The sequence below is a fragment of the Ranitomeya imitator genome, chromosome 5, assembly GCF_032444005.1.
Source record: "Ranitomeya imitator isolate aRanImi1 chromosome 5, aRanImi1.pri, whole genome shotgun sequence".
Classification (NCBI taxonomy): domain Eukaryota; kingdom Metazoa; phylum Chordata; class Amphibia; order Anura; family Dendrobatidae; genus Ranitomeya; species Ranitomeya imitator.
This window is the reverse complement of record NC_091286.1, coordinates 107,386,004-107,401,238: the sequence shown is the minus strand read 5'-3', so window position 1 is coordinate 107,401,238 and position 15,235 is coordinate 107,386,004.

Genomic DNA, 15,235 nt, shown 5'->3' with positions numbered 1-15,235 from the left:
ATCAGACCAAAGCACAGATTTCCACTGTTCTAATGTCCATTCCTTGTGTTCTTAAGCCCAAACAAGTCTCTTCTGCTTGTTGCCTGTCCTTAGCAGTGGTTTCCTAGCAGCTATTTTACCATGAAGGCCTGCTGCACAAAGTCTCCTCTTCACAGTTGTTGTAGAGATGTGTCTGCTGCTAGAATTCTGTGTGGCATTGACCTGGTCTCTAATCTTAGCTGCTGTTAACCTGCGATTTCTGAGGCTGGTGACTCAGATAAACTTATCCTCAGAAGCAGAGGTGACTCTTGGTCTTCCTTTCCTGGGGCGGTCCTCATGTGAGACAGTTTCTTTGTAGCTCTTGATGGTTTTTGCCATTGCACTTGGGCACACTTTCAAAGTTTTCCCAATTTTTCGGACTGACTGACCTTCATTTCTTAAAGTAATGATGGCTACTCGTTTTTCTTTACCTAGCTGCTTTTTTCTTGCCATAATACAAATTCTAACAGTCTATTCAGTAGGACTATCAGCTGTGTATCCACCAGACTCCTGAACAACACAACTGATGGTCCCAACCCCATTTATAAGGCAAGAAATCCTACTTATTAAACCTTACAGGGCACACCTGTGAAGTGAAAACCATTCCCAGTGACTACCTCTTGAAGCTCATCAAGAGAATGCCAAGAGTGTGCAAAGCAGTCATCAAAGCAAAAGGTGGCTACTTTGAAGAACCTAGAATATAAGACAATTTCAGTTGTTTCACATTTTTTTGTTAAGTATATTATTCCACATGTGTTAATTCATAGTTTTGATGCCTTCAGTGTGAATGTACAATTTTCATAGTCATGAAAATACAGAAAAAATCGTTAAATGAGAAGGTGTGTCCAAACTTTTGGTCTGTACTGTATTTGCATATGCAGATGAGTCACCTAGTAATAGGATCAAAAGCTACCCCTTGTGGCCTGGAGTGTGTGTATGGTGGTTACCCGATAAAAGATATCCTTCATCGCTTCATCGCTTCCAAATGTAACATCACTCTCCTCGTGAGGAAAGCAATGCTACTGTGAGGACCAGGACCATGGGGCGCCACACTCTCCATAAAATTCAGCTTCCAAAATATAGGAAAGAACATCTAAATAAAGATGAACTTGAAAAAAGGATGACTTCTACAGTACAAATGGATGATGATCCTAAACATACGTCAAAATCTACAATAGACCACCTCAGCAGAAGCTGAAGGTTTTACAATGGCCCTCACTAGTCCCCTGATCTGAACATAATTTAAAGCCTGTACTTAGACCTCAAAATAGCAGTACATGCAAGACCTCCCAGGAATCTCACAGAACTTAAATATTTTTGTCCAAGGAAGAATGGATGAAAATCCCTAAAACAAGAATTGAAAGACTGTTGGCTGGCTACAAAAAGCATTTACGAGCTGTGATACTTGCAAAACGGGGTGCTACTAGATAGTAACCATGCAGGGTGCCCATTTTCCTTTTTCTAAAATACAAAGGAAATGTGTCATCTTTATCTTTAGCCCTTTTAGAGATCATTTCATCTTCAACTTACTTAACTGTTCACAATAACAGTAATTTTGATCAGGGGTGCCCAAATGTTTACATGCCACTGTATGATATATAATGGATATGGAAAGTATTCAGATCCCTTTAAATTTTTCACTCTTTGTTTCATTGCAGCCATTTGGTAAATTCAGACACTCATATTTAATTCACATGCTGTCCATTTCCTTGTGATCCTCCTTGAGATGGTTCTACTCCTTCATTGGAGTCCAGATGGGTTTAATTAAACTGATAGGACTTGATTTGGAAAGGCACACACTTGTCTATATAAGACCTCACAGCTCACAGTGCATGTCAGACCAAATAACAATCATGAGGTCAAAGAAACTGGCCTAGGAGCCAGGAGATCTTGTCAAGGTTACAACAGAATTTTTGCAGTACTCAAGGTACCTAGGAGCACAGTGGCCTCCATAATCCTTAAATGGAAGAAGTTTGGGACCACCAGAAGTCTTCCTATACCTGGTCGTCCAGCCAAACTGAGCAATCGTGGGAGAAGAGCCTTTGTGAGAGAGGTAAAGAAGGACCCCAAGATCACTGTGGCTGAGCTCCAGAGATTCAGTAGGGAGATGGGAGAAAGTTCCACAAAGTCAACTATCACTGCAGCCCTCTATCAGTCGGGCCTTTATGGCAGAGTGGCCCGACGGAAGCCTCTCTTCTAGAGTTTTCTAAATATCACATGAAGGAATCCCAGACTATGAGAAATAAGATTCTCTGGTCTGATGAGAAGATAGAACTTTTTAGTGATAATTCTAAGCGGTATGTGTGGAGAAAACCAGGCACTGCTGATCACCTGCCCAATACAATCCTAACAGTGAAATATGGTGATGGCAGTATCATGCTATGGGGGTGTTTTTCAGCTGCAGGGATGGGACGACTGGTTGCCATTGAAGGAAACATGAATGCGGCCAAGTACTGAGATATCCTGGATGAAAACCTCTTCCAGACTGCTCTGGACCTCAGACTTGACTGAAGGTTCACCTTCCAACAAGACAATGACCCTAAGCACACAGCTAAAATAACAAAGGAGTGGCTTCATAACAACTCTGTGATCATTCTTGACTGGCCCAACCAGAGTCCTGACCTAAACCTAATTGAGCATCTCTGGAGTGACCTGAAAATGGCTGTCCACCAACATTCACCATCCAACCTGACAGAACTGGAGAGGATCTGCAAGGAAGAATGGCAGAGGATCCCCAAATCCAGGTGTGAAAAACTTGTTTCATCATTCCCAAGAAGACTCATGGCTGTACTAGCTCAAACGGGTGCTTCTACTCAATACCGAGCAAAGGGTCTGAATACTGTGGTGAAACACTACCTGAGTAGGTTGGGGGACAATCGCTTGGAACGGGATTTAATCACTCAGGCACGATTTCTCCACTTAAGTCAGTCTATTTGGTTTATTAAACATCATAAACCGGGATATGCACAGTTCATTATATACAATTATGTACATGTCACAACCACCAGTCTGTTCATGCATCAGATAAACGTCTCTGGCATATATAGAGTCCCCTTTTCCAGGGTTACCTTTCAGGAGCTCCACTCCTCACGCTGACTCCATGCAAGTCCTGGCTTCGCCAGCACATAAGCCATCCCAGGCTCTGTAGGTCCATGGTCTCTCAGGTGCTTCTAGGAAGAATACACTCACAGGAGCTTCCAACACAGACCACTAGGTCCACGGTCTCTCAGGTGCTTCCAGGAAGACTCCACTCACAGGAGCTTCTAACACAGACCATCAGGACTCACACTCTCACCAGGTGCTTGCAGGACTCCAGTCCTTCCCAGGACAATCCAACACCGACCGACCAGGTTCATGGTCTCTCAGGAAATTCCAGGAAGACTCCACTCACAGGACCTTCCAACACCGACCGCCCAGGACCTTGCACATGGTCCAAACAGATCCATACACTCTGACCTTGTCACCATACCTCAGTCACATGATATGGTTATGTGTGTGGTTAGACAGTCCCGCCCAGCTCCCCAGCTAACCCTATAAGCCCGTCCTTATAAGTAAACACAACAAACTCTTGTGAAACTATAAGTCCCAGCATAACCATATCATTTTGGGCTTACAGCGCAGAGCACCTCTGTGACACATACCGGCCATTTACAATCCTGCCGGACTTTGTCCCATCATCATAATTATGCCTCCAAGCGCATCCCGAAGCACACACACAGCACCCCCTGGCTGTAACATGGGTTACCGCACCACAATACTTATGACCATGTGATATTTCCGTTTCTCTTTTTTAATAAATTTGCAAAAATTTTTACATTTCTGTTTTTTTCAGTAAAGATGGGATGCAGAGTGTACATTAATGAGAAAAAAATGAACTTTTGGGAATTTACCAAATGGCTGCAATGAAACAAAGAGTGAAAAATTTAAAGGGATCTGAATACTTTCTGTACCCACTGTAATTGACCAGATGTCTTATCACCCACTGTGCCAACCAGATTATATCAGCAAACAGTGATACACCCCTTGAACAGCCAGTTTAAGTCATGCCTGCACTGTATGTGTTCTCAGGCAGATACCTTGAGCCCCAACCCAATGGATTTTTAGGTCAACTGATTGGTCCAATGACAATAATTGTTCCAGATTACCATGGATGTACTGCATTGCTCAGCCTCGACTGTACTCTCAGAAAGTTTAATCAGTGCAGCAGGTGTCCTTTTTATGCCCATGCTGACCAGATAATCCTCCACAAGTGTGTAATATATTATATTTGTCAAAATTAATGATGCAAGGATCAGTGCAGATTTTCTTTCACCTATGGCTGATGCCAGTGATTAGATTGGCTGTAGCATCTGCCTGCCTGTCTATTGTGCCCTATATTGTTCAACTGCCACCAGTGCTAATGCTCCTACACAACCAGCCACCTCCTGCCTGTCCATCATTTAATATGTGTACTGTGCTGATTCTGCTTGGACTGCCATTGCTGGCTCTACATAGCTAGATTTCTTCTTGTCTGTCCCATTATATTTTGTACTGTGCATTTGTTGCCGCTGCTACTGCGAATATTCAGCCATTGATCTCATGCTTGTCTATTGTGTTTTTTAACTACACAGCACAGATGCTGAAAATCCCCTGTCCAGGGTGAATAAGCCTGCTCCTAAAAAAGGTATGCAAATTTCGTCTTCAGAGGAAAAGAGGACTTACACTCTGATAATTTTTCACACAGATTTTTCAAAGCCATTGCTTCATCACTAGCTAAACAGCAAATCTGTTCTTCCTTCCACCCCTAAAATGGATATTGTCAAAAAGCCATAACATTTTCTATGTACAACCCCTCTACATAACCACAAGCATGACAAGCATCTACCCTGAAAAATCGATCATTGTTAAACCATTTCTTTATTTTAGAAAGCATAAAACGTCTGTCTCGGCAGTGTATTCATAAACACATTGTTGGTTACCACCAGTTACCATCCATTTACCCATATCCGTAAATGTTGAGGTTGCTTTGACAATACTAAGGCTGTCTTTGCATCAAGAAGCTCGAGGGGAGTTCAATGCAGTCCTAGGAGACCTCAGAAGGTTCTATACAGTATGTCTTTTCAGGACATTAGGAGGCTTTGCAGTACTTGCAAATCGCAGCAAAGTGATTGATCGCAAATTGATTCACAGTGTGGGCTTGCTCACACGAGCGTAGAACACGGCCGGGTTCCATCCAATGTTCTATTGGATAGCACTCGGACCACTGTTATTCGATGGGGCAGTGTAGATCTGCAATTATTTTCTCATGCTGATTCGGCATGAGAAAACAATCACAACATACTGCGAGTGGCTCTAATATTGAAATTACGCGCACCCATACAAGTCAATGGGTGCATGTGATACATCTGACACATCTCACTGCACTCGGAGGTCCTTGTACAGAATCAATGGAGAAAACTGAGAAACTAAATTCTCCCATATGAGAGAATCGGATCACACTCAGATGACATTTGGATCAAACTCTGTTAGAGTTGGATCCAAGTGTCATTACCATAATTGGCCTGATTCTCTCGCATGACAGAATATATGGTAGCGTGAGCGATCCCTTATTCAAATTTTTGAGAAAAATTTTGCAAAGCTGGGGAATTTGAATTTCAAAAGACTTTCTCATTTCTACCATCGGTCCACTCAATCTCCTTCTCTGCCCAGTATTATGATGCGAGACGAGTGATTCAAGCCCTGTTTTAGTGACAGCGGGGGTTCCAGGGATTATACATTTATCATCTATTCTAAAAGTTCTTATAAAAGTTCTTACTAGGAATTTATTAGGCAATCTGGGAATATTTGGCACACATAGAACATTAATATTCTCTACTTTTGAATAGTAATAATAATAATAATAATTTTTATTTATATAGTGCCAACATATTCCGCAGCACTTTACATTTTAGAGAGGACTTGTACAGACAATAGACATTACAGCATAACAATAAACACAGATCAAAACAGATACCAGGAGGAATGAGGGCCCTGCTCGCAAGCTTACAAACTATGAGGAAAAGGGGAGACACGAGAGGTGGATGGTGACAATTGCTTTCGATGTTCGGACCAGCCATAGTGTAAGGATCAGCTATCTGAACCAGTTAACTGCCTAAATATGTAAAAGTACAGACACCGAGGGCTATTAACTGCATAAAGTGTATGAGAACATGATGCGAGGAACCTGATTATGGTTTGTTTTTTGAATGGGCCACACAGGGATAGTTAGGTTAATGGGTTGAGATGATAGGCCAGTGTGAACAAATGCATTTTAGGGTACGCTTAAAACTGTGGAAATTGGGGATTAATCGTATTCACCTGGGTAGTGCATTCCAAAGACTTGGCGCAGCATAAATCATAAATTCTATCATTAGATTTCCATAAAACGAATGTGGGCATTTCTAACAAGTTCCATTGGCAATGCATATGTTGTCAGATATTAGTGGTAAACCCTTCTTGAAAGGAAGGATGAATGTTTTGCTTTTTACAACCAGATGTTATAGTCAATGGCATTCCCTTTTTATGAGCATTTTTCAGATTGTCAGTAATGCGGGTCACAGAAATTTTTTCACCATATGGAAGTGTCCTTGTTAACAGACATCAGCCAAGAGATACAAGTTGGAAGCACATCCCATTTTTCCACTATTATAGTCGATCACGATAACTCAAATGTCAGCATTTCTACATCATACTCAAAAGTAGCTTCTGCTACCGTGCGCCGTGATCTAAGTGCAGTATATCTGTATTATTGTTGTGCATTATTTCAGTTAATGTTTGCTTTATTTTGCTTAATTTTTTGTTCAGTTCTTGTAAATGTCAGCCATGATCATACTAAACTGCTGAATGCCTTTGTAAAGGTGATAAAGATTTAAAACAGGAACACATTCTTCTTTGCCAGGAGTCTAAACTATGCGTCCAGCTTCTTAACCATGTGTTAACGTTTCAGCCACTTATTACAAAACAGAGGACATCACTGTATAGTCACAATAACCTTCTAGTCACTTAGTTGCCTATTGCCATTAAATATGAATTGCTGCTGAGTTGCTGGAGTGGGATTAGGCCACCAAATTTGTTCAAGTATTGACCTAAAATTAATATTTTCCAGAGAATGTTAAATAACTTGTTTGCATTGTATTGTGTGATATTTTATTTAAAGATAATGGTTAAAGGGGTAGACAACGACAGTTTTGTATTAAGAAGGAGCCCATGAAGGTTCTAAAGGTTCAAAAACAATTTTCGGATCATCACTGTTTCTACACACTGATGCCAGTGCCCTCCACCATTCTCTTGTCTACCTCTTCTGGCAGAAGATGTCACATAACCATGCAGTCAGTCAGAAGCCAGTGATCGGCAGAAGTCCACATTCTGTCTGAGATGCTTCTGCTACTCTGCCTTAGGCCAGTTTCACCTAAGGAGGAGGTGACAGTGATGTCAGTGCTGATTGGGAAAAAAATCGCAAAAGAGCCCCGGGAATGTGAATGCCAAATCCGCAGGAAGGGCGCCAGCATGGGAAATATAGGCATTCTTATTTTATCGGCACCAAACATTTAGATCAAGGAGGGATTGTCCTAGTAGTGGACAACCCCTTTAAGTACAGGGCTGTGGAAGCTAAGCTAATCTTTGTCTCAAATGAAGGAAGTCTAGATAGCTGCAACTTATGTTCCATGTTGATCTTGAGATTCTTCCCTCAAGAAGGATGACTTAGTGAGACTCTGTCACAAGGTTGATGCTTTCCAATTTCCATGTAGCATAAAATAGATACAACGTCCCTGATTCCGGTATTATGTTCCTGTGTAATTTGCTGCAACTCTGTCAAACTTCACAATGGTGAGCTCTCTTTAACCCCAACACTGTCCATAGGAAGAAAGCTGGCAGTCAATGGTGGGGTCAGTGATAGCCAGAGCTCCTGACAATTGAGGACTACATGGCATGATCTCATCAATGAGAGGACTGGCAGAGCTTCAGGGGATACAACCAAAACTGCAGCTAGCAGCTCAGTAAGTGACCCAGTGTTAGAATTAGTGTCTCTGCCTCTACTGAAAAATTCCATTTACTACACTATAGAATGACAAATAAATTTAAAAACAAAACAGTCCAGCGGCACACTGTAAGCCAGGGCCGTATCCCATTCTTTAAGTAGTCACGTCCCCTAATGATAAGTAAAACTATGAGTATGTGCACATGACATCTATTTAAGGTAGATCTGATGTGTAACCCGCCTGAAAAAGTACTAATTAAACCCTGAAAAGAATGAACATTTGCACTTGCTGCTCATATGTTCATTCTTAAGAGCATCAAACATAACTCTCTAGGACTTAAAACCCATAAATTTAAAGGGCAGGTAGAATCCAGCACTAATAAAAAACAACCATAGTATTTGTAAGCCAAAACCAGGTGGGGAACAATCAGAGGAAAAGTATAATAGAAACACGTCACCACTTCTGGATTTTTCACCCACTCCTGATTTTGGCTTACAAATACTGAGGCAAAATACTGACCAAATACTGAACATGTGAACGTGGACTAAGCCTGATGGGAGGAGTGATCAGCCAAATATGGAGGCAGTCACCACCTCCAACATTATAGTACAAAAAAAAACTGACCAGCGCCTCCAAACAGAATAACGCAAGTGTGCACAGGTGCAAGTTGCTATAAACGCACACCGTAATTTATAAATAAAAGGATACTGTAAGCACTAAAATATATGCAAAAATAAATAGATAGATCTATAGAGTAAATGGGAGAAATAACTTTGAGAATTAAGGTAATTAACACCAAAGAAAGTTGGCAGATGATGAATCTAGACCTCACAATATGAATTTAGTTCTTCAACTTTTCGAAAAAATTTTTGCATAAAACTTAGTAGCTACTTTGAAAAGTAATTCAATTTATGTGCAAGGAGAAGTCTGTTGGGCTCTAACTGTATATGTAAAATTACTCACAAAGTAAAAGAAATGAAAAGTTCAAGCCCTACGTGTTACCACCAAAACCAGTATTAATTATCAAACATTGCAGAGTAGGAATAAACTCTGTCCTAAAAACAATGTATGTAACTATAAGTTATTAGAGCGGTTGTCCACTACTTTACATGTCCCTTGTATATGCACTGTATGTACACACAATGCTGAATTCCCCTTATCATGTGAATAAATTCAGATCTCCATCCATCCCATCATCCATGTCAGTGAGATGGAGCATGGTCAGGGTCTGGTGTAATGGTGCTTTGTGCATTATTTCCATTCCCTGCAGTGTCCTATAGAGGAGCTGGTGCTGGGGCTGTGTGTGAATCTGTGAAGAGTGGGAGTGCTCACTGATGGCTTGCAGCATAGCACATCGTTTGTTTGTTTTTAACAAGGAGGCTTGCTAAATCTTGCAGTACATTTGTATTATGACCAAGTATTGGTAAGTATGGCTGCTTTTTTACAGTGATGATTTTTCATAAACATTTAGTTTAAAAAAAAAAAAATAGAAACAGGGAAACATTTAGCATAATGAAATCCAGATAATATGCCACGTGGAAGATATGAGAATGCTAACATCAAAGTAAATTATGCCAACTTAAATGAGCAATTAAGCTTCATGAAATGTTTTTACTATATCTATAAAATTGAGAATGTGCCCTACATAATATTAGAGAAAAGTAAAGAAGAATATAAATAAAATCTCTCCCAGACAGTGAGTCAGACTTCTTTTCTTTTGCTTAATCCCTGGAAAACCAGACGAATGCATTCTGGAGATACCTTACTATGACAAAACATAAACATATGCAAAGTACAGATATGTAGGTAGTTTTTGGAGTGACTCCGGGCTTAAGGAATTCAATCCACTGGTCTTAAAATACGTAGAACAGAGAGGTTAAATGTTTGTCTTAGTGTCAAGAACATATGTCTGCAAGATGCTCGCAAGATTTTCTTTCAGCCAAGCAACTTTCTTTAACAAACTTAGGTCCTTGGAAATTGACCAGAAAATGTTTCATGTCCAAGGAAATCTCTGGGATGATTTTATATTGGAATATTGCATTCTTCAAAACCATCTTCAAGCATCAATCATGTGAAAATTCAATCCAGGCAACTTGGAAATTACTGCAGCTCAAAATGTGTATGTGGAAATGTGAGATATGTAAGCAGGGGATGTAAAAAGTAAACTTATGGATGATGCTTATTTTCCGTTATGTCTGGTAAGTATAGATTATCACAGCTACATTAATGCTTAACCCCTTGGGTAGAGTACTAGAATATCCGCCTTCAAATGCTAGATCAATTTAGTAATTTTTGGCTCTGATTCTGCATATGTTGTCAGAATTTTTTTTACAGGTATCTTGAGGACTTGACAAATCATTTAGAAGCCTATTCCCCATGTAATATTGTCATGCTATGTGTTGTCTAAAAAACAACTTTCAGATGTTTAATTGAGTGCCCTAGAGTTTAAAGGCCACCATGCTCATTAGTGTCAGCTAAACTGACTAATTTTGATGAGATTGACTGCGTATATAATATGTATGGGGTCCTCTCGACAAAAAATATTAGAGGTGGTAAAGATCAGGCAGTTTGAATTTTAAAGTCGTAATGTAATGGAAGTACTATACGTGGTTACTTGGCAATTGTCAAGAGGGCTACCACAAACAGGGTTGGCACTAGATACTCCATTTTCCAGATCTCAGGGGTTGCCCTGGTTTTCATCCTTTAATGGCGGTGGGTGTGAACCTGCCACAGCACTGGCCATGCTTACCCTGGAGGGGCATGACTAAGTGGCTACCTGGTCTTCACTAGAGCTTCTGGTGTTGAGGTTAGGCTTGGGGTCTTAGGGTAGCCACCAGTTGCCCATCCAGAGCAGTGCCTGGACCTGTAGAAGCTGACCAACAGGTCAAGGCAGGAATACTAGGCACAGAGGAAGAAGGCTGAGACACAATCAGGAAATCTGAGTTCAGGACAGGCAGCACAGGTTCAGGAGACTTAGCTGGGGTGAGAAGCAGAGAGATAAGAAAGGACGATAAACTAGCCGGGTCAGTAACCAGAAGTTCAGACAGAGCAATAGAGCAAATGGCAACTAGGAGCCAAGCTCAGGCAAGGAAAGTAGGAAGGAGTTGTCTAATATACCACCTTATGGAAGGGGCTAGGCCAGAGAAGTAGAACACTGCATGACACAGTGATTATAGTTTCCTACAGTCGGGTGAAGATTCTCAGCAACAGGAGGGATTAATAGTTGGAAGTGTCTGCAAGAGACAGCTCAATGAGAAGGTCAGACCCTGGGAGGAGCAGAGCGGTGCATGCGGTGAGTAGAGCAGTGCTTACAAGCCTTCTATATCACCAACGCGACACACCCTTTAACCCTTATACAAAGATCTGGACTTAACAAGGACCCCTAGGTTAGAGTCAAGGAGTTATCTGCAGTTCGGCAAGTAGATTAGTGTGACAGCCAGGTTAGAATCAGTAGGTCAGTACAGGAGAGTAGTCAAAACAATGGGTGGCAGTCAAAACTCAGAAATGTCTACAGGAAGTCAATTCAGGAGGCTGAGAAGTTCTCTAGGAACAAGTCAAATTCTAAATGGCAGTAGAAAACAGGCTTCAGGGGATTAAAGGGAATCTGTCACGAGAAAAAACGCTATTAACCTGCAGATATGGGGTTAATCTGCAGGTATAGCATTATTAACCTGCCTGGTGCCCGCACTTAACTGAATGCTGCAGGGACAAAAATGAACTTTATTCACCCCAGCAGCGTTTCATTTCAGTCACTCGGTTGGTGCTGGCATGGATTCAGTCAGCACTCTGAGAATACAGAGCAGCAGTTGAAACCACACCTGCAGCCATGACTTACAGCTGGCCCTATTGTAGACCCAGTGTCATACAGTGTCGGGGGCCCTGTTACACCGCCACTCTGTATACCCAGAGCTGTCACTGAAACTGCGCCGGTGTTGCCCCGTGACTGAAACTCTAATGCCGGCGGGAGGAATTAAGTTCATTTTCTCCCCACAACATTCAGCTACGTGCTTGTGCTGGGCAAGTTAATAGTGCTGTTAACCTGCAGATTAACCTCATATCTACAAGTTAATTGTGTTTTTTTCTGGTGAACGGTTCCCTATAAATAATCTGCAGCCCATTCCAGGCCACACAGAAGGAAACAAACACTCAAAAATTAACTATTGACTTCCCAGTACGAACAGAACTACAAGGACCTGAGAACGCAGAACTACAGTAGTCACTTTGCGTAGTTCGCTACAAGAGCGTGGTGCCTCTTCACAACAGAAACTGCCTGGCAGCAGCTTACATGTGAACTAGGAGAGAAAACGAGCTGTGAGCTTTGACCCACAACAGGTGCATATCAAAAAATTAGAACATCATCAAAAAGTTAATTTATTTCATTTCTTCAATGCAAAAAGTGAAACTCATATATTAAATAGTCACTATAAACAGAGTGATGTATTTCAGATGTTTATTTCTGTTAATGTTCATGATCATGGCTTACAGCCATTGAAAACCCAAAAGTCATTATCTCAGTAAATTAGAATACTTTATAACACCAGCTTGAAAAACTGATTTTAACATCCAAAATGTTGGCCTACTGAAATGTATTTTCAGTAAATGCACTCAATACTTGATCAGGGCGCCTTTTTTTTATTCTATATTTATCAATTATAAACATACAATAAAATTGAACTCACAGCTCAAAATATGACAAAGAGCGTTGTCTTTTGCATAAACGCAATTATACACATGAGCTTATACAAACTATAAAACAAAAAAATTAATAAACCAGTACAAACGGTTTAACGGGGACAAGACAAATACCAGGTGTGTCAATAAATTAACAATTGGCGATGAATCATCGGATAAGTCATTGTTTATGCTAAATATATTTAGCTTAGAAGAAAGTCTATAGCAAAAAATTGAGAGAAATATAAACTATAAAGGGAGCCCTCCGCACTTTGGATCAAAGGGGGCCTTCCCTCAAGGGAGCTCGACCACCGTGGCCTCCAAGAATAAACTAGAAAACCTAATCCTTTCCAGTCCATCTAGTCCACGGAGCCCAGATCTTTAGGAAACGGTTGTGAGAAAAAGTTTCCCAACTCGAGAGTTCTTCTAATCGATAGATATCTTTAATTTTCTCTAGCAATTCCCCCAAAACTGGTGGAGCTTTTTGTTTCCACTTCAAGGCAATCAAGTGTTTTGCAGCCCCCAACAACAAGGGTAAAAGATCATGTGTCTTGGGTTTGACATTTGGCATGGGGAGGGACAGAAGTACTTCTGGGGCAGTAAGATCCGATTTTAACACTCCTAAGGTCTTCAAGATGTCATTGACTTTGTGCCAGAAATGTTTAAGCTTCTGACATGACCAGAAAATGTTGGTTAGTGTGCCTCTCACCCTTTCACATCTCCAACAAAGTGGAGACTCAGCTAAGCCTAAATGAAAGAGCTTTTCCGGAGTGTAATACCACCTTGAAAGTATTTTGTATGCAGATTCCTGAGGCAAGATGCATCTAGAAAAGCCATGTGAGTTAGAACAAATCCTTTGTTTATCATGTGATGATAAGGTGATAGTAAGCTCACCTTCACAAAAATGGAGAAATAGTGGAGTAGTGTTTAATTTATATTAGAAGGTTAATATAACATTTTTAAATGAGTTTCCGGAGGTTTTATTTTCATACGTCTAACCAAAGCCACTGGGGGAGGGGTGGGTAGTTAATGTTTTAATCTGTTTCATAAAATGTGACGCATGTATTTGTTGAAGGTAATTAATTGGACGTTTTATAGGGCCATGAGTTATTGCAATGTATTTTCTTATTCAAAAGATGGGAAATTGGTTTGTTTGGGAGAGAGGTCCAGAGCCCATAGGTGGTCTGTAAAGTCTGGGTTATAGATATATGGGATCAGGCCAAGCGGCATTTTATCCAGGAAGTAGCATGTAGGTGGGTGGTTTGGAATCAATAAGCATCTAATTAAAATGGACGTTGAGAGAATCTCATCGAAACTAATTTTTTAGATGAGGTAAACTGTCCAAAGCAATTTTTTTGTGTCCTGACCTAGAAGTTGCATGTCGATGTGTGCTTGCGTACCTTGATCTGCCAGATGAGTAAGTTTTATACATCTGTCTAGATGTATTGCCTGATAGTAGGAAAATAAATCAGGGAGGCCCAACCCTCCAGCCTGTTTCGGAAGAATTAGGGTCTTGAAAGGTAGTCAAGCTTTTCTAAATTTCCAAACAAACTTGGCAATTATTTGATTTAGGGCAGATTGGGACCATGTTCATTGCAAAAAAGATTTCGGGGAGAATATATGATTTGACTATGTTAACCCTACCTAACCAGGACAAAAAGGGGAATTAAGGGGGTTTTTTATTTTCCTCAAAAGGGGACAAAATTATGTTGGAAGAGGGACTGTGGGTTATCTGTGATAAAAATCAGGTATTTAATTTTCCCGCTAGGCCATTTAAAAAGGGTAGAGTTTTTAAAGGGAACCTGTCACCTGAATTTGGCGGGACAGGTTTGCGGTCATATGGCCAGGGTTTTCGGGTGTTTGATTCACCCTTTCCTTACCCGCTGGCTGCATTCTGGCCGCAATATTGGGTTGAAGTTCATGCTGTGTCCTCCGAAGTACACACCTGCGCAAGGCAGTCTTGTGCCTTGTGCAGGTGTGTACTTCGGAGGACACAGCATGAACTTCAACCAAATATTGCGGCCAGCATACAGCCAGCGGGTAAGGAAAGGGTGAATCAAACACCGGAAAACCCCGCCCATATGATCGCAAACCTGTCCCGCCAAATTCAGGTGACAGGTTCCCTTTAAGTGTGTGAATGTCCTCCACGTCGGCTGACAGAATCGAGTAGAGTTGAGTCTGATAACTAGACAGAGGGTTGAATGTTAGTCTTTTATATGTGACTGCATTATGGAGATACAATCCTGCCTCTTTCTCACATTGTGTTATTGGCCATAGTACCACATTGCCACTCTTGTCAGATGGCTTGATGATTACGTCATCCATATTTTTCAACTGACCAAGGGCTATATGTTCATACTTAGTAAGATTATCATAAGGTAGTTTGGCAGAAATCTATTTAAATTCCTCACTAACAATTTTAAAAATCAATTCAATATTGGGATACATTGAAATGAACAGGAAATGCTGTGATGGTGGGATGACAGATTTAGGCAGCTTACCTGGCTTGGTTTGTCTTTGTTCGTCCATTAGACTTTGTAGGATGATCA